Source organism: Argopecten irradians, chromosome 6, assembly GCF_041381155.1.
Source record: "Argopecten irradians isolate NY chromosome 6, Ai_NY, whole genome shotgun sequence".
NCBI classification, from domain to species: domain Eukaryota; kingdom Metazoa; phylum Mollusca; class Bivalvia; order Pectinida; family Pectinidae; genus Argopecten; species Argopecten irradians.
Genome location: NC_091139.1, coordinates 21,799,740 through 21,822,016, shown reverse-complemented (window position 1 = coordinate 21,822,016; position 22,277 = coordinate 21,799,740). Strand labels below are relative to the sequence as shown.

Genomic DNA, 22,277 nt, shown 5'->3' with positions numbered 1-22,277 from the left:
CTGAAATATGCTACTTCCACGGGTGACAATTTATAGCATAGGACTACAACAATTTAGATCGCATTTCAAATGTTGTACGTGTAGATCTCATAATAAATATCATAAAAACATTTCAAATTAGTCTGCAGATTTCCCTCAAACTATTTTTGTGTATAACTTGACAATATAAACCCCCTGCCATTCTACAGTTATGAATAAAAATTACAAAATAAACATCAAAATTAGCATAAGGCATGATAAAAAGGATTTATTTACCGTGCATATGATAGCGTAAAACGACATTTATACATATTAGATTGAAATTTCAATTTAGATTTCCTCTGCCAATTCCTTGTTTGAAATATTTTATATCTCTATGACTGTCATTACCCAAAGTAAAACATATCGTTTTTCTTTTTCTTGTATTAAGCCTTCCGGATGAGATCACACAAATATGCAGCATAATTGTTTAGATCCTCAATAAAAATTATGTTCATATCTTGTCCATTGTGTAACACATTTTAAAGTAAAAAAATGAACAATCCAGTTATGGTGTCCTAAGACTTATAGGGCTATTAAATTGCTAACCCTTTCCATTCCTTTGATTTTATGTATTATTCTTTCTCAACTCTTTCTTGAAACTACTATTCAGAAGAATAAATTAGGTGGGTGGTCATAGCTGAGGTACTTTTTATCTGAGAGATTCGTGGAATAAGTTTTTGAAATATCTTGCATTTCGATTTATTTCAATTTTTATTTTAAGTAAAGTCAAAGTAGCAAATCGATATAATTAATTAACTTTTCAAGGTCACAAACGTTTATTTTCATCGCCATTGAACAAACGTGACCACCAAACACAATCTAACGCTCGGAAACGTCCGTAATCAAATCACATATGTATGTTATCACTTAGGGTAGCAAGATAAACGTGTTTTGATGACGGTATTGAATTGCTTTAATTATAGAGAGGACACCCTTTGAATCAATTAACAACTTTTTAGTATCTTAACTCAAATGAAACTTAAGTCTTCTGATCGGATAGGGTATGGATCGTTAGGCAATGATGCAACTAATCAATATCAACCATTTGTCAATCAAAGATTACAAATCTTGATATAACAAAGGACTCGGAGTGTGCAGTTGTCGATAATTATAGTCCTGGATGAATCTACATCCCAGCTTATCTCCTTACTTACACACAGAGATCAAGGGGCGTAATCCTACCCTTATGAAGCTTGGTATCTGGTAACTTTTAAATTACGTCACTACGTGGCATGTGATTTAATTACAGGTAGGATATCACAAACAGGTCTGTACTAAGGGTATAGCAAAAATATCAAATCGTTTGTTAATTACAATTAAACAAAGCTTGAAATCAATCTTCGCTCTTTGTTTCTTAGACCGTGACGTCGTCATGATAGAAACTAAATATTGGTTCGTGTGTGCAGGGAACTAATTATGTAATTAATCAGCTTACCAATGACACAGAAATGGGATTCTTGGTTTTAATTATAGGTCTGGAGATGAGATGCGTTCTACCACCCAGGTAGGTGAAGTGAGGTAAGAACGGGTGATATGTCCTTTTTAGTTATGCCATTTACTACATTTCCAACTAATGTTCAAACAGCAAACATCAAAATGAAATAAATTAAATTCATGGACTTGTAAGTCAAAATATCAAATATCTAAAAATTTAGATATGGTTATTTCCTTAGTTACTTTCTTTCATTCATTGATTCTATTACTCATTCATTATTACATACAAATATACATTCATTATCACTGTTAATTTATTTCTTTATTCGCTCTTCCTCATAAACCTTTTAATTCGATGATTTACTCATTTCATTCTTTCATTACCATTCATCAATTTATTTGTTCAACTTACCGAAATGTCCTTATCTTATACATTCATAAATACTAAATAACTTTTTAAACAAAAAGGTGTATTTCCTTTTTGGTTAATAATTATTATTAATTGAGAATTTGCAGTGTTTGTTCATCCCTTGAATGGTGAATGAAGTGAATACTTTACAAATTTATACACAAAATTCCTTAAAAATCGTGTACGGGCATAATTTGGGTTAGCAACACATGTCAGTGAGTGAGTGATGGTATTACCGCATGAGTGTTGACATATGCGCGATGACACGGCCAGTTATTTCTTTATAATCTTTTGAAGTCGAATACAAAACAAACAAATCGAAGCGGATGGTTGCTCCTTGGCCTCTACATCATCTTTGTCTTTTAACATAACCTACCTGACAAGTCATTGTGTTCCTGTATACCCCGAAATAGTGTTAATCTTGAATCAATTGCTTGTCTTTTATCTTTCCTAATGTCGCGTTGTGATACACGAGAAAATCTCCTTTCTTTGGTTTTCTCTTTTATCCCACAAACAAAGACGGTTCAGTCCTCACCTGATAGTATCTATTATAAACAAATCCCGATAGAATCGAACACTGGGGTGGGCTACCTACGACAAACGGTCAAAACAAGTAACTTAAGCACTAGAAATTAACATGTAAGTTTATCAATTATAATGCGTTCGATTGACAGTTGTGATCGTAAAGATAATTGGAAAGAAAGATCTTCTCAAAGTGTCCGCTAATGATTCAGAATATTAGAAATTTCAAGAATTGTTATCAATTCTAACTGTTAGATTCAGCATTTATTATCGCCATCGTCTTAAATGATACGAAACTTGCTTTTGCAAAAGTATAACAAATCTGACAAAAATGATTAAGAAAGCAAATGTCTAGTTTGATACGCACTCTACTCTTTTTAATTACCGAGTTTCGTTTAGTTAATTTGAATCTGACCACAGATTAACACTTGATGATAATACATAAACTATACTGTTAACCACTTTATTCATGTTTTCATGACACGAATTCAAATTTCCGCGAAAAACTGTATAACACATAATTTCAAAAAGTAAATTTATGTATTGGCGAACATGTTTATATCAATGAAGACGCGAAGTAATGTCTACACGAAAGTAAAGTTATCAACAGAACCTTTTTTGTATAAATCCACGTAATAGGAATATAAATTTAGCACAGTAATAAAGTACAGTAATACGCTGTCAAAATGAATCCCGGACCAATTTTTTACATCAAGGTCGTCGCGGATTTCTTTTCTGCTGACTTTGTCATCCGCCCAAATTGTGTCAAGTCCTAATAATGGTCCAATTCTGAATGCAGTCATATGATATGCCAATTGAGATAAAGTGATCTGATCATAGTCCCAGTTCCACTGCCTACAAAGAGTAGTCGTTATTATCACAGCATACTGAGTCTGAGAAGGCGCGATAAGAATGTGCTGATTTACATAAACAAAATTCGGTCTATCATATATTATTATAGATTTTGTCTTTTGTTCTTCTTTTGACCAACATACACATTGTTCTAATTAATCCTATGGCAATATGACAAAGACAATCAAATTACAAAGACCTGTGATATATTTAGTCTAAGATATTCCTGAAAGTGTTTTTCATCAAAATCGATTTCTTAGATTCAAACAAAAGAAAAATGAGTTATTGATAAATGGGCAGCTTGTTCGGAACTCTGAAAAGAGATTAGCTGTTGGTGGAACGCCACCATTACATAACTAACTGTAAGCGTGCACGTATCTTCCGCTGTAAATATAATATATAGAAACCCTTGATATTCATCGTTTTCAATTATGTGTGAATTTCTCCGTGATGTCTACATCACTATGTTTCCCTTTAAACTAGAATGTTGAATAAAACCTGACACTGGTTTATAGAAAAGTTAAGATGTATATGATAAACTCTGCAGAATTTACTTCCCAAGCACGAAACAAGATGTTTAAAGACGATAAATATTCAAGTCAGAATAATGGAACAAAAATACACAAATTTTCTTTGGGATGTATTTCAGGAGATAGAAATCGTAAACATGAGACCAGTTAAGATATCATCTCGTGGCATAGAAACATGAAGGAAAACTAACTATTTGCATTTTCCATTCCTATTTTAATGGAGTCTGCTTTTAAAAAGAACACTTCAAATTTACACATTATCAGATTCTAGCCGATATTCGGGCATCAAATCATTGAAATTCATTACAATTTTATTATGATGCTATATAGGATATTCTATTTCATTATTGATTTTTATACCTGCTGTCTCGATAAGATATTTATTCTCAAAAAATGATATTTTGAAATATCTTTGTTTCTATTTAAGCCCTTATATCTGATGCGGTATTAACAAATAGTATCAGGTCTGGGATGGCACATGGTAAAGTGAGTGGAAACCGAAAGTAGAGAGATCTCGGTAGGGATAAACACACACATGCTTGCTTGTCAGAACCACTTTAATAGCTAAATTAGAAAAGTCATGGATAACAACCACCATCGAGGAAACTAGGTCAATAATGAAGCAATCTTTATTATATTCACATTATGGTATTATCTCAGCTATCTCTATATGTTTATGTTAATTAGTTTAGATTCATTACACATTGATATGATTTAATAATGATAAATTCGACATGTTCACCAAGTAATGAAATCGTAAACGTTCTGAGGGGCAGGAACTCCTTTATAAGACGCACGCTAATGAAATGGTGGTTTTTTTAGTTAGACTCTCTTTGAAGGTTATAAGCTTATTAATGTTCTACTTAGTTCTGTTATAATGTCTCGTGCTTTGGCTACAATGTCGCCTGAATTAGACGAACTTTACTGAACTATTTCCTGCTCTACTATAATGAATTAACGATGCCTTGTTAACAACAAAAAGACATCGTGTATGTACAATTATAGCAGACATAACTAACGTTGATGAATAAATTGTGTACTTGGTGTCACGAGCAAAAATTGCTGAGTATGTGAAACGATAGTTTCAGTTTTAAATGATAAAAGTCGCACTAGAAAATAAGACACATGCCATTATTTAATTCTCTTTGCAGGGTTATGATGAAGTGTAATGGAACATATTGACCATAATCGGACCATAATTGGATCAAAATCTTCTCGTATGTGTTATGATACGTCACAAGTGATATAATTGTGAGATTTGCTGCAGTCGGATGTTGTTGCATTTAGTTACAAGTTTATTCTTTTTACATATTGACAGCCTTTTCATCAATAGAATAAATCAAGTAAAAAAATAAGCATGTAATCTTAGAGTGGATATGTGGGCACTGAAATGCACTAACAGGTCTCCGAGATCGCTCATGTCAAATTAAACGCATGTATTATTTCAGACGTAAGGCTCGCTGCGCACCAATAAACCCATACCTATGTGTAAGAGTTCCTTACAGAGTTAATTAACAATACTTTCGGAGGTTCGTATGTCACTTGGAACACATATTAAACAAACTCGCATGCGAACAGGTCTTTATAAGGACAATTGATATGTTGGATGGAATATCGCCAACAGAGTATAGTCGTGGGTTGAACAGGTGTATATGATGTCATTAAGAACTTAATATACAGGTGAGACATGCACAGGTGAATTATTGTTGGTTACAGATGATGGTTATTAGAATAAACTTAGATCTCAAACAATTCAGTATAAACAAATTCATACAGATGGCGACACATTGTAGCGATGATTGACAGCAGATTAATTAGAAATAAAAATGGTAAAAAATGAAACTTTTGGACAATCGTCAACATTTGTGATTTCAAATGTTAGGTCTTTACATTTTAATGTGAAGAAGAAATCATATCTAGAAGCCCACAATGATATTTGCTGTAAAGATATATCAGTTCAAAGTAGGGTTTTAGGGTATATCAGGGACCAGTTTCATGAACATTCCTTAATTTTAAGGAATTCCTTAACTTAAAATTTTCCATAGGATTTTGAGTACGGCTCCTTAACTTAAGGGATTTTTATTAACTTCCGTAATGCTTTCCTATAGAGAATTATAAGTTAAGGAATTCCTTAAAGTTAAGAAATATTCATTAAACTGGTCCCAGATGCATCGACTGTATAGGCATGTTTAGTAGCAAAATACATTGGGTATTGCGGAAGTGTTTGACAGAGCTAGAGTTTCTATAGCATATTTGAAACTAGACATGATAAAGGTTTCACTGTGCAAATTTTACGTAGGTTGAAATACACAGTTAAATTAAAATGTTGAGGGATATAGCAAAAATGTGATACCCGGAGGGGAGTGATACACTAAAATCTTTATTAGAAATGATTGGTGGTAGAAATTCTGTCTATAGTAAAACACACATGTAGCAGATTTCAGTCCGAGGTGGTAGCATTTAGAACATTAGCAAAATAAAAATAGTCGTAGTATATGTAGTACTTCAGAAAGAGAGGCACAGTAACCTCATAATTCAGTTGGTTAGATATATATCGGATATTGGATGAAACTGGTAACGTATACGATAAATTACATGTGAAGCACTGCATGGTAGTTACTAATGTATTAATGTCTAAATCTAAATAAAAGTGTAACAAGAAAATAAGACATGAGTTATTGCACCGTTATCAACGCCTTCCTCGAATGAAATTGCATAAAGAATGGCAAATCTCGAAACTATGTCTTCGGCACAATATATCAGCCAGCAGGCCAGGCAATGTTTAACGACTTGGTTATCAAGATCACTATCAGTAGCCGTCAATCTGTTCTCTATACTCCACACTAGACGATGGCTGAGAGAGTTGCGTGGATTCCTGAGTACTCACTGTATGAATGGGCCAGTTAAAAAATATGGGAGCCCGTTGTTTTTCATCGGTGAGCCTTTTTTCAAGGTCAACCCTTAAATTATCGTGTGATGTGCCGGTAACATTACTTATTGTTTTGATGGAATGCTGATTTTGATTTTTGGGCTTTGTCAAGGTCAAATACCCTCTAACGGTTTTTTACCATACTGATCAATCATAGTTTGGCAATGGATCAAGAAGATGAGAAGTCAAATACTTCGCATTATGGATATATTTGCTAAAAATATGATTGCAACAATTCACAAGACTCATGTTTCCAGATATTTTGCGAAAATTATGCTGAATTAAGAGCTTTTCTAGATTTGATTTCTAAAAAAAAATGTCAGGACATGAATATGCTCTACTCTACATTGTCTCTTCAAATCAATGGTTGCTTAAAACATAATGAGCCGATTTTTGCAATTGAGAAATATTCACTCTGGTTCCTATCAATACATCATATCATATCTCTCATTGCAAGATATTCATGGATGATTCAAAAAATGGATTTCAACAATATATTAAGAGATTTTGTAGAAATTGAATTTTCGTCTCCCCATGTAAACCTATTTTGAGAGTTTGATTTTGTCTGAATATAATCCATTTTACACGCATTTGTCGAATTATCAAGTCATAGGACAAGCAGGAACTACATATACCAGGGTACACTTTAAGGTAGAAATAAAAGACATCTTCACTTCTAAAGAGAAGCTGGAATGACCTCTGTCTGCTCTAGCTTTCCATACATCTGAGCTCAAGGGAATGTGAGCAAAACATTAATATCCCATAATTCCGTGGTGTTTTTTACACAATGGTCATGTTCCCAGTACCGCTAACCGTGTCCACGTGTCGGCTTCATTCCTATTCCCGTTTTATTGGAGGGTGAAGGGTGAACAAGTGGAGAGGTACGGAACCAATAATGATAAAAATCTTATCATTTATACATACGGAGGGATATATATATTTATTTATCTTTATATATCATAAATGGATAAATGAGTAGTCAAGATGGTTTTGATTATCCCTCAACACGATGCTCTTCAAGAATCTACATTCAGCAATTATTAAACGCATAATTAGTCTATATTACAACATTATATATAATAAGTTATGAAAGTTAACGACAATATAAAAAACAATGGGCAGTTGTCCATGGTTATATATAAATAGAATATCACAGGTATTAAGTGTGCTATCATTTCCTATCCTTGGCTATAGATACTTTCAAAAGATAATAAATAATATAATATCTACACTATATCTAACGAGTGTACTCCAGGCTCTCATCACACATCAAAGTACATTGCAATAACTATGATCTTTTTTCGGACTATAAACCAGTTGAAATGTATAAAATGTCAAGTTCACATTTTATCACTATTTGAAAATTCAAAATATGTAGTTTTTTATGATGTCACGGTATTGTGTGGGTGAGCTGTTCTGGCATTTGTGTATACGTTTAACACTAACGAGATCTGAACCAGCAACGACATTATCCGTTTACCACTGATCCTCATGTGAAAGAAAAATATATATCTATATATTTCATTTCCATAGTAGAAACCCATCTTCATAAGTGAATATTATTTAGGAATATTTATCATTTTCCTTCGTTACTGTTGTGTAATCGATATTTTACATAACGCGCGCCAGCGTGTAGTGTTGAAATGTTTTATTTTAAAATGCTGCTCAGACACCAGTGAACAATAAATAATATTTTTCCACAGATTTTCCAATACACACACAACACTTTAATCATTATGAGTTAATTCGACGCAATACGTATCGTCAGAACTGATTAGATAATGTAACAACTGATTCAGATTTAGGCAGAAACTCATTGACTTCCAGAGCGAAAAAAACAACAGAATTCTGCAAAGACTTTATGATTTGTCAGATGTCTATAGGATATTTTAACATTTACATGTTCAAATCAGATGTTCATTAGATTTTTACTTTTGGGTAAGAACTGAATTCCAAAATATCAAATAAAAGTTGGTGCCTCGCTCTCATTCGACGTTTACGTATTCCTACGCGTGATAATAACGTTAAAATGCAATTTCCCAGACTTCATTGTGGTCCCACAATCTGAAATCAAAGGACTATCATAAAGTCTTGGAGGGATTGATAAAAATAATGATTTGTCAACCTTCGCTGGTACCGTATTTAGCGATCACACATCGGAAATGGAAATACTACGGTATGACACACATTTCTGATATAATGTCTGATTAACATATGTATGCAGCAGCTTAGAACGTCATCTATAAAATACAGAGAATGCTGTTCTTCCAGAACCACGCCGATGCCGTAGGGGAACGTACCATACTAACCGACAGATGGCAAAAGCATAAAACAACCGGCTCAGAAACTACTGAAGAGAATAAAACGAAATCAATACTTGTTTTTATAATAAACATATGATTAATGTTTGCAAATAATAATAAATGTGTCTACTTTTTTCTTATCTGATATGAAAGAAATATGTCCATCGGTTCCAAAAATAATCTTTGATATTTTATCCGAATTATTTCACCTTTGGCCTCCATGCGGACAATGTTTGCAATTGAGTTTTGTAATATTTCTTTTTGCGGTCACTAATTTGAAAAAATATATTTTGGTATGCCAATATACATATGCGATATGAGATGAGAGGGGTAGCTAAAAGTTCTTCAGAAACGATACTTAACTTGCACAATACAGATAAAGAAAAAGAAAATGAAAGTAATCGTAAATTAATACCGCGACTTTAGTATTGAATCCATTAGGGTTTTTAAAACCGATTAAGGAGGCAATGATATTTTTTATTTTGTTTATGTAATGAGGGAATCTGTACAATTTACAGTCTCAATTATCATTATACGCTCACAACGTACACAAAATAAAAACAAAAATGGTTTTCATATTTACAGTTTTCTTTGTAGATAAACTTATTATTTGTCTTTAAAATACTTATCCTTCTCTAAAATCCGTCATTGTTATCTAAAATACGACAGCTACTCCAACCGGAACCCATCGTCTCTTATCTAGGCTAAGGCGTTCCGATTGCAGTTATCTAGGCTGAGGCGTTCGGGTTGCAGTGAACCGTGATCAACACTACAACCAATATTGATGTCACCTCATTTCATCATCCGCCAAAATGATTGTTCTGCTGATGTATAAATACACCAATACCTTAATATTCATATATGCGATAGTATCTGAGAACATCAAAATTTTCTCTATTACTTGGTAATATCTTCCTTGAAATCATCTATTTTCGTTGAGCTTAATTTTCGTAAAAAAGCCGAAAATTACGTAATGTTAACTCCCACTAAATATAATGCTTTCACATGCAGTTTTGTGCTTTATACCATGAAGCATTATCAAAGTAAAATTGCTTTATCATTTTTTTTTTTTTTTTTTTGCATCAAATATTTTGAAATATTACCGGAAAGATATTAATCTGTGCGTTTAGTCATGGTTTATTTAAAGTCCTAATCAATATGATTCCACAAAAGTTTAACATAAATCACAATTATTGTTTAATCACCTTGCAGTTTGCTTTCATTTAATGTGGGACCCCAATTTAAGCATAACTTCTCTATAGAGTCATGTGCCATGAAATATTCATGTTAGGTAGTAAATTATGTTCGCATGGGTTGTCTTCTTTAGTTGCTATTATTCTATAAATATATATTTTGTAATAATAAATATTCTTTATTAAGTTTCATAAGTTTAATTTTTGATGCTATTGTCTAAGACATATTTCTACTACTTTAAAGTTCCGATCACCTGTAAAATTGTATGAAGTATTCCAATGTCACCGTAATGTGGAATTTGTTTCCAATATCTTCATCAACAATGGTAAAACGAACAATGATTGAAAGCATTCATTTTCAGTACCAGAGCTATTTAAACTTCAATATATCTGTCATTCATAATTACAATTATTTTTGAAAATCATTTGCCAATTTCTTTTCATCTTGCCAACTTTCACATACTATCAACATTATCTTGACATCCTTCCTGGATTTCACTAGGTTTTTTTATCGTATATAAAGCAGCATTACTAGAAAGCTCCATTGAATGTATTCCTGTTTCAAGATCCAGCTGAAGTTTCTTGCATGTCCATATAATTCAAACCTCAACCAAAGTACCTAGCATAACATGCGCGTAATCTGACAACTTATTGCTTAAATAGCGTATCTACCCGTGACTGAATTTATGTTTGATATTTCCAGGCCCTGATACTTTAGTAATGTAATCAATCTGATTATCAGAACGGGCAAGTTTTCTCAAAACAAAGTGTATTTGCGAATGTTCTTTGACACAACCCTTGACATGAACCTGAATTCTAGGATCACAGTATTACCATATGGATTTATCCAATATGATATGATTTAGATTTTTTGTAAGTTCAGTCTCTGAATGAAGTACGGTTTTTATATACACCTAGAACCACAGCAGATTTATGTAAAACCATTTGTTTCGTGTGTTATATGACTTTGGATGGTAACGGAGAAGATATCTTCACAAAGAATAAAATATTTACGTAATAAAAATGAGAACAATTTCTAGTCTTGAGTTTTTCACTATAAATTAATTAACAGTTGGCAGCGAAGTGCTGCTGTATATCCATTTTATAAAACCTACTCACTTGTTTTTTTATGATATGCGTCTTACGCACTGCTCGCCAGTACATGTACTGTATAGTTAGGGAGACAATTTGTCGATCTCCTCTTTAATATTCGCTAGCAGAGAGAAATATTCACACATTTGTCGGTCTGGAAGGGTAATACGCTATACTGATTTGTCATTCTTCAACTTCTATCCGCAGGTATTTGATTTCGGGAAATCACGTTGGTGAAATAATACCCCGCAAATAAAAGAACTTATACTGAGTAAATTTCAGAAGTTCTGTATCCGGGGCGATCTTGCCTTGTCATAATAGGCCAATGCTTTGGATCACTAATCATGAGTAGATGACAAATATCACCACACTGCTTAAAAAACACATATGCTTATCCTGACAAAACTTGTTAAATATTAACTATTCTGCCATTATTTTAACACCTTTCGCCAAGATTAACAGATTTAGGGTTACCAGTGGATATAACGATGATTTTCAAAGCGTAAAACAATATTTTAGTTGTTATCACAACACTAGAGTGAATTCAGAGCTAATATTAGTTCAAAGTAAATAATCTACAATCATAATAATAACAACCTCAAATTATCTTGCAGAAACACGAGCAACCAAACGTTCTTTATTCATCAGATACCATGAGCTTGACAGGGGAAAGTCACAATAAATCGTACTGCCACCCACTTATACATGTAGGTCCTTAAACATTTAAAAAAAACTTTTCAAGTTGGAGTTAATGGAGATAACACAACACGATGATTTAACATGCACAGTGACGAAAGATGTTCAGTTTGCATTCGATTGCAAGACTTCCGTGAAAATAATCTATAGCTAAACATTTCTCTTAACGCGTTATCGATTGTTTGTTTATTTTCATGTGGTTAGTGCTCGGTCTGCGAACAAGGCGCAATTATAAGTTTTTAAATCACTTTCCCAAATTCTTTCAACACGTTACCAAAACCAAAAACAAAACTAGAAACTACATTGCAAACGCTTAATTACCGACGTGTTATAACCAGCCCATCAGCTATGCTGAGATATGCATTCTGAAGAAATCATAACAATGCTCTTGACATACTCATATATCATTGTCTGCAGTAGATACGGTGGCTGTCTGAAAACGATCGGACCCCCGGACCTGTATGAGAGTTGGCCATTTTATGTACAAACATATTTACGGTTGTTTGAGACGAAAGCAATAGCACTGCCTTCACTGTTAATCCATAGAAACAATAGTTAAGCAGAAAGCACAAAGTATTTACAATAGCTGTGTATTAAATTCCAAACATTGAAAGCTTTCGATTATGTTTTTTTTCTTTGGTTACAAATGAACAGTGTGTCTAAAATGTGTTCTGTAGAATACAACACAGTAGCAAAGAAAAAGGAAATTTTAAATTGTTAACATTTCTATAACATAAGCAAGACAATATGTAATACATGTTTGATAGGGCTTTTTGATATCACAGTAACAGCCAGGGCCATTTAAAGATGTGTATATTAAAAGAGGTGAAGGTCGAATTCAATGTTCCTGAACAAACCATCTACATAAGGTCAGAAAATAGTAACCCAGAGTTAGACGGTTGATGGCATATCTATCTGACGCCGGAATATTTATCTAACATAATCAAACAATATGCTATTTTAGCAAAGTAAAGTTGGACGGTTATTCGTTATTCGTTATTCGAATAACGAATAACTGTATAACTTTACTTCTGGCCGGGTAAAGTAAAACTAGACGGTTATTCGTTATTCAAGCGTCACTTGGTGGGAGAGTGGATCTCCAGATCCACGTTTGTGCACGACTTTTGAAGGTGGCTGCCACCGTATACGGCTGATAATGTATGTAAAATGTTTTTTTTTTTTTTTTTTTTTTTTCTGGGGATCCACTCTCCCACCCAGTGCTGAAGGTTCGTTCCGCTTTCAATCCTAATAATATTGTTATGGAATGTTCCAATGGAACCACTGGGATGGCAGTCACCTTCAAAAGTCATGCACGAGCAAGTCTTCCCACTGCCTGGGACCTATACGGCTGATGATATATGTAAGATGTATTATTTGACGCGGAGAACCAGTTTCCGACCTGGATCACAGGGCTCATTCCGCTAGTTAGTATTATGCTTCAAATAAGTTATATAAGTGTCAAATTCTTCTTTTTTACTTCTTATGCATCTTAGAAAAAATGTAAATAAATGTGAGCGCAACTGAAGGTTTGGTATCAGTAAAATAAATTATTATCGACAGTAAAACTCTCAGATGACTTATAAAGATCTTTGCATTAAATATTTACTTGAAAACTCCGAAAAATTAGAGTTGTTGCAAAGAACTAAAAAAAATATATTATTTAATTTCGCTGCATCCGTCAAAATAGGTGACGCTTGAATAACGAATAACTGGTTAACTTTACTTTACTCGTCCAGAAGTAAAGTTAGACAATTATTCGTTATTCGAATAACTAATAACGAATAACTGTCGGACTTAACTTTGCTTGTTGTTTTTTGTATGCTGAAAAACTGACTGTCTACGCAATAAAGACTATCCACATTTAATAAGAATGCGCGGATCCCTGATTCGCATGCTATATCCATGAAGAACTCTTAAGTGATTGTCGAGAACAATTATGTTAGAGGGAACGTAAGCCTCGAATTGGTTCGATGGTGCAAAAGACTTTGTGGAAAATATATGGATGGAAGCGATAAATATTCAGAAAAAATGTTCTTACATATTAGTCAATCATATGTCTCGGTAAACATATTGGCAAAAAAGATACGTTTATGTAAGTGGCTGAATTACAGTATTAAAACAAAAACTATCTAAAGTAAGGATCATTCACGCGCATTCACGTTTAACAGGCCTCACATGAAAACAGATGTTAATATCAGATAGACAGGTTGGGGAATATTTGTAACAAAAGCTCATAGTTTGCAAGACATAGCTTCCTGAAAAGTAAAAAAATAACAGCATCTATCTATCTCAGTATACAGAGGAAACAGATGAGAAGCTGTATAAACACCGATATATATGTTACACAAGTATACTGTACTATTTCAAGATCATTTCACAAAAGAGCATGATGTCATTGTAATTATGATGCATCATTTTCCAACAGCGTGTTTTCATTTTTTGAAGCAAAAATGATAACGAACTACGATTCTGCTCATTTTTTTGTTTGTTTTGTAAAATGGCAAGATAAAAACTATCTTTAAAGTTCTCCATGCCTGATGATGCCTTCTGTCCTTACGTCACTCATCGGAGTAACGAGACAAAGGATAGCCATAATTGGTGATGGCGTTACTATTTGATTTTCTTTAATTATTGACACTTGCTAACTTTTTTAACATCAATTACTTTATGCAGTTATTCATAATTATTTTAATTTCACAAATAAACTTATTTTTATCATTTAATCTTTGACCAAGGGGACCAGGTCTAATTATGAACACAGTTAGAACTTCAGCTATATAAGAGGAACGATCATGGTGGATGTTTATGTTTCTCGTACATCAAATACACATATCTCAGAAAACAAACCGGTTGGTGTTTTAGGATCTTGTCCTTAATGCTATGATTGCAAAGTGATATTTTATTGTTACCACAATCTTCTAACCTCAAAATGGCGTTAAACCCCAACACATTTTTGGAAACAAGGTTAATTGACTCAGTAGTTTAAACCTCCTGTTTAATGCTTGACTTCTTTTTTGATAATGTATGTGGGTATGCTGTTGCAGGAAAAATTATATAAAAATATATAAATAGCAGCCAGTTATTATGCAGATCTCGATTTTGCCAAGTGCAGTATAAATTGCTATTTTTGTGCATATATGAATAATAAACCCAAAACAATTCGTACGTAATCTGATAATCGGACTGACATTTTACAATAACCTGCCATTCTTTTTGACGCCCGACGTTAGTAATACTTACGACGTGCCATTATACTTGTCATCTCCCGCGTTTGACCCCATTCATCCTAATACAAGAGTCGCGCCTTGCGAACTTTATCATTTCGTTCGAGTGTTTGTTGGCATTTTACTAATACAAACACTTGAGCACCAATGGCTTTCTGCTAAGGTGCTAGTACAGATACAAACGTGAATAGGTTATTGTATACTTCAAGCACCAATGTAACAAATTGCTACTAAGTAGATTTTTTTTAATTCATTGGCATCTTGAAAGAAGTTTTATTGATATGTATGGGTCCGAGATGAATTATATTTTTTAATATCTTTATTAAATTACAATATTTAAGAACATATTGATTTCTGACATTTACTATTTGAGTTTCAAAAGTAGATGAAATATGGAGCGACAATGCTAAAAAAATAGAAATATTTCTCAAGGAAACATAATTTGCGCCTTGCGAAGCGCCTTGCGAACTTTCTTTTATCATCCTAATGGCCTGATTCTCTATTTGATTGGTGATTATGATATGGTTGTGTTTACAGTCTTTCGTGATTTTTACCTTTCTAGTGGATAGATTTCTTTTTTTATTTGTGAATACTCCAGGAAAGAATAACGATAACTCCAAACAGTAATAGTTTTGACAGCATATCTTGGTATTGGCATAAAACATGATTAAATATCCATCTACCGAGATAGAGCTAACGCCAGAACAACTCGTACCAGAAATAGCCGAGCTGAGCTTGACGTCCACTCATAATATGCTAGGTTGATTTAAGATGACACATGATTGCTCTCCTAGTTAGTATATGACTATTTTCGTTGAATGTATTGACATAACCCTGGTTCGTACAAAATGTAAGAAGAGCGAAAACAGACAGTCGTGTACTCTAGCATAAAGTAGTCTAAACAACCGTAATTCTCATCTTCGTGAAATATGAAAATATAAATAAAATGAAGGCTATCGCTTTCACAGACCTGGGAATTAACTTAGTTTTGGATTCCTAAGTTTGTTTCCATAAGTACACTATATAACTTCTGGGTTAACCCTATGTACTATGTTACTTGTCTATATATAATATAACTGTGTTAGTAAGTCAAGACATAAACCAGTCCTAAAACAAGGAGGTGCAACACAACGCCAACCATTGAAGGGTACTGTCAAAATCTAAGTAGCAGTGTCATTTTTTATGTTTGTTAAGATTATAAAACTAGAGGAGTCAGAATTATGAATGGAATTTAAGCAGAAATAATGAAAAAGAAGCTAAATCAAACAAAACAAAAGTTGGCAAGAATGACATTTTTGAGGTTTGTGTACCTTTGTGATCGTATTAAGCAGTTATTGTTTAAAAACGTGTTTTGACAGGAAGTGAACTTTTTGGAATGCTGGGTATTTATCTGATCTCATTCTTCAGCGTGGTAGTACACAGAATGAAGGGCACGTGGTATATATGTAATTCGTGTCGGATTTCAACGAGCTTCGTTCGATATTGCATCTGTAGAAATGCTTCACTGTGCATGTTTCCTCATATGATTGCGTATCATTTACTGCATTACATATCATGCGGCTATGGAAATTCATTCATCTGATGACTCAGGAAAAATGGATATCAGGAAATGAGCATTGGATAACTGGAGGCCAATCTTACTCGAATGGCTACAATCTGTAGGAACGATCACAACTTTCTGGATTCCAGAATTTTTTGGTTTAGCGACATTTAGTGTGGAGTGTGAAAAGTGCTCGCTAGGCATAATAGCGTGACTGGGGGTAGACTTGGAGGCGGTAAGGGACCAGCCCTGTCATAGTTATATAGTTTATAGGGCAAACAATGTGCCCGAGAATGTAGGGTCGCCAGCTGTAGGCCTAGAAAAGGACAATATTTACTAAGAGTAACATCATTTCAGATTTTGCATCTTCAAAGCATAAACTATTAATTGTAAGGAAAACAATCGGATTGTGCGAAACAGATTCCATTGATATCCTTAGTTGAATGATAAATACGCGTAACTAATGAAAGCTCGTCAGCGATATCAGCAATATTTTAATAGGTATGATCACAGCTAGCCATTAGAAATTAATATACAATTTTAAGAAATTTGAAAAATTAATCAAAAGAAACTTTATTAACAAAATGTAATCTGTATCAAATACTTTATATCAAAGAAACATCGCAACACCGGTCCCATTCTTAAGATGCTCATTACAGTCGGACAGACAGTTGCTATCTGAAACGTAAAACGTTAGTAGAACTGACAGTTACGATGTTACACAAGAGAGGAAGCATTGTTAACGAAGTATTTTCATAACATTCATATTAGTGTTAAGGATTAAACACACAACGAATTGTTTACTCCGGCACTTGTTTTCCTAAATTAGACTTGTGTGCTCATTGGGCAGACAAACTGGGTATTTGTAGCTAAATACACAAAAGGTCTTTTAAATGAATAAATCCAATCGACGGTTTTGAAGGTTTTAAAGTAAAAATCTATTTTAAGGTATTTTAGTCAATGACTGCAGAAATCAAAATGTATCCTTTTCACGTGTTTTTCATGTTTTGGAGTTATTGTTTTTTGTGAGCGTTGTGCACCAGACTGCTTAAATCAGTAAAGTACAACTGAAAAAATAACATATTTTATCAAACTTCAGGATAAATCAAACAAAAATGAAGCTTAAATTAAAATTCAATGTTACTTACCATTTCTAAAAGCACACTAACCGGTCCAAAAGAGAAAAGATTTCACAGACAGGGCTTTCTAATTTATGATGATAATCCCGGAAATACCATCCGATGGACACAAAGATGATTTAATCCAGTTTAAACTCCATTCGGACTACCATGGTAAATCGGGGATCCAGCTGAGGATACTACCTATCACACTTCTACACATGTTCTAGACCTATCTGATACCGTGTTACTGTGTCGGCCTCCGTTATCCCTCGCACCATACATATACAGAACTAGGAAAAAAACACTCTGCTCCCAATCAGCTGATACTTAGCTCATAGCAGACTGGAGGATTTGTACAGGGAGATGGGGAATTATTAATTATTATATAATTAGGTGGAAGACGAAGCTTGAGTTGATGGGTAATTCGTATGAAATTTCTTCTCTGCGGTTTTCATATTGTATGTAGAACTACTGACAAAACCTACAGCATATGTTGACATCCACAGGGATAAAATAACCCATGTCTTGGTCAATTCAAACATGAAAAAGAAGAACTGGTTGAGGCCCTTTCAATACTTCCAGGTGTATCAAACTTCCTTCTGGGTAATACAGTGGACTAGAACCCATAACGAAAGCCACAATCTTTAAGTTATTCTTGATAATCATTTCATTGAATGTGGCAGATTTGGACGAAACCTATCAAAAGTTCACTATATGGTCTACGTTTGCATAAAAACACATTCAATAACAATGAAAAACATTGGCCTTACATATATTTTGGCATTAAAACAGAAGTTTACAAAAAAAAAATCGGCAACATTTTATTCAAGTAGCATGATAACTTTTAATGTACTTCAGTGAAATTAAGGTCATGACCTCTAATGGACATAAATAAAGAGGAGAAATATCTCGACTAAATAAATGTTTAATCGGCCTTTGTCGAGGAATTTCGCAATAAAATTGAGATGAATTTACAAACCCAGTTTGGTTTGATAAGTTAAACGTCACTGTCATAATTGAGCTAGATAATAATTGTCACGTGGCATAAAAGAAACAAATCTATTAAAGGCAAAAACTTTGCCTTTACAACCATTTTGTAAAATAAAGTAACGTCTAAATACTTCGCCAAACTTGTCATTTTAAATCCCCAATGCATGGTAATATATATTTCAACCATTTGCTAAACTATACTAATTCCTTTACTAATTATCACTATATAGTGTCTTCTCAAGTCTCGTCCCAACATTACTCGGGCTGTCTCAATGACGTTAAAGCACAATCAAACATCTTCCTTTGGTAGGCATTCCAAACGTTTGCAGCAGGCCAAATCCTTTTTCTAGCGCAAGATATGACCTTACAACTCCTCAGTGGGAGGGGCATGTGGTCAATATAAAACCTATCATTATAGGTAATTGACCACGTACATCAGACTGTGTTATACGCAATTCTATAAGTCATGGAGGAAGGAATAGCAAGCTGGCCCTGCCTAGAATAGACAGAGGTATTGTTGTCGTATGTTGCATTAGTAATATATACCTTTCACCTGAAGGGTCTGGGCTCGAATCTCTAATCGGACACGAATGGTTGTGTGATCGTTTGCCGACCATGTGGATTGGTACTCTGGTTCCCACTAAGATCCACGATAGACTTTTTTCAGAAAACTAGCATTTAACTGCCCACATACAGATAGCAAACTAGTCAGAACTCTGTCGAGGCATGGCAAGGAAGCGAAGGTTCTGTATCAACATCTATCTAAGGAGATGGAGATGAATCATTTTGGTATTGAACTGATCCACAATGTCCGAACAAATCGAATTGGCTATATTGTGAATGTAATGAAATAAAATGCATTATCAAACAAAGAAAATGAGTTTTGATGTTTATTTTGTTATTTTCCCGAAACCCAATATCAAATGAAATACAATACTACCGCCTTGTTCATAATGAGGTTCGCATAGAATACTATCAATGTCCATTGATATTATGGGTTTGAAAATTCAAATGAAAAATATTAATGTGGAATAAGACAAGTTTCTTATCATTAAATTGTCAAAAATAGACCGATTATACTTTCAGTACGGATTCAAGAAAACTTTATACTTTCAAATTTAAACGACCATGGAGAAGAATAAAGAATAGAAAAACAACTCATTCTTCCATACCGCTATCCGTATACACAGTATAATGTAAAATAATGTTAATATAATATATAACTACAATATAAACACAAGGGGAATCCAGAAACAAAACAAAAACGTATAACATGCATTTCACTATAACATTGGGATAATTTTACAATCCATGTGGCTAGAGTAGAGAGTTACTTGTACCTGCTACAGTTCTGTTTTTAAGCTTCTTTAAAGGAAATCCGGAAATCCCTGAAATAAATACACCAATCAATAGTCAGAACCTGCAAACTGACTAAATTGGGATTCGAACTAAAACCCCTGAGATAAAAGGCATGAATACATCTACTTACAATGTTGATTCTTCCTTCCAAGTCAACGATGCAAACGTTTACGATTTGCAAAAATTGATCACTTTGCTAGTCCAAACTATCAGTGTGTATATCCGTCACTGTTCGGTGAAATGTCCGGAAATGGCAAAAATACATTCCGCCATTCTGTTTCTAGGCTATCTCCACGCAATTGCTATTGTGTTCTATTAATAGATTTTTAAAAACCTTTCTGCATTGACCAATCAATGACTGTTACAATAACACTTCCGTTTTGTAACAAAAATTCATAAATACATATCATAAAACATAAGTTGCCAAGATTTTATTTTCCCAGATGGGTGGTTCTCCTGGCATGTCCTTAGAGATAGATTAAGACTGCATTTACATGACGTCAGTAGCATGAGTCTAATTACTGTACCAACAACATAAAGTTTGGCAATAGTAACAACATTTCCTAGAGTTGTTTCCTACCATTTCCTCTCCAAATTCTTAATTAGAGAAATTGAAAATATTTATGTTTGAAATAGCACACTCCCTTCCAATTACTTCTAGGTGTTTATGAGTAGATGTTGGCATGTGTACATCTATAAGACAAACATTTGATATCATCAGACATTATACATATATATATACGCCGTATGATAATCGTATTTCATAAAGTTATGTGATCAGCATTGTCTTGCTTTTTGGTGCAAAAAGGAAACAGCTTGCTTAATAAGCTTAAACAACAGTAATATCCGCTTGATACCGTGCGTTTCATTGCTGGTCCGTACCACTTGTACCGGTACCGATTCCTGTATCTGTTATTGAACGCGCTGTACCAGTCGAAACGAACCGATACAAGTGGTTCGTTTTTTGAAGTGTATGTAGATAAAGATTTGACCATTTTCTGCGCTTATTCATGCATGTGAATACCATGGTAACTAGCAAAAAATGCAAAATATGATTTTTGAACCAAAATTGCAGAAAAATTGTACACATTTTTTTTTATTGACCTATCTTAATTGAGAATTTCTATCACAATGGAAAAATGAGCTTATTCATTTAATTGATCAATCCAGCATTTTTTTTTTTTTTTTTTTTTTTTTTTTTTTTTTTGATTTGCCTTAATAAGCGCCATGGTGTTTGCTTCACGTAAAGCAAGCATTTGCGGTCAAGACGCACTTCCGGAGGAGACTAAAATTGTAATGTAATCTCTAAACCAGTTTAGTTAGATTTATTTAAAAAAAAAAATGAAAGTCAAATCAAACCCTCAATATTGGATGTACCAATTTTAGAATATATTTGATTTTGATTTGTTATGCATGGTTCAAAACAAGGGCTTCCCACAAAATAAAAATATGACATGGACCAGGCTGTCCTACTGTGGTCTGCTACCTGTACCACTTGGGTCCAAGATGGCGACCCGATGTATTACATTAAATACTAAATTTCCTTTTTGATGAACACAAGAAATACATGTAATAGATTGATATGCATTGGAATTTAATTTAATATTATGTATTTGAATACATTTTGAAACTTTCTTTGTACGGTCTTTATTTCCGTAATGCTATCCGTAAGATATCAAATAACTACTTTTTAAATTCATATGGGTGCCGCCTTATTGGAAAACCCAAAACGTGTTACATTAGGCGGTGTCGTATCAATTTAGAACAACTGGTAGGATTCTGCAAAACGAACGCGCAGATATTCTTACTTCAATACTGCATATTAGATTTATTGTAGACAAATGTCAAAATGCATGTTTCTGGGCAAGAAATATTGAAATGTCCCATCGTCATTAAATTGTACCTAGAATGAACCGCTGCTGTAAGTAGGCGCCTCTTTGACAGTTAGCCTACCAAAACATGATAATCCATAGAAAAAAACCACCGCCCTGCGATCAGTAAACGACATTACCCCTTGTGGGGTTCGAATTTGCAACTCCGAGACGAGCGGTAATGTGTAGAA

At 33.8% G+C, this 22,277-nt stretch overlaps 1 protein-coding gene across 1 annotated transcript in view; it reads right to left on the bottom strand.

The window, feature by feature from the left end:
* LOC138325328 (collagen alpha-1(IX) chain-like) overlaps positions 1–18,053 on the bottom strand; it is a 116,945-nt gene extending 98,892 nt beyond the window's left edge. Inside the window, exon 1 of the mRNA XM_069270892.1 lies at positions 17,894–18,053. The gene's annotated coding sequence lies outside the window, so the exon portion shown is untranslated. The remainder of the gene's footprint in view (positions 1–17,893) is intronic.
* Between the last annotated feature and the right edge of the window lie 4,224 nt (positions 18,054–22,277).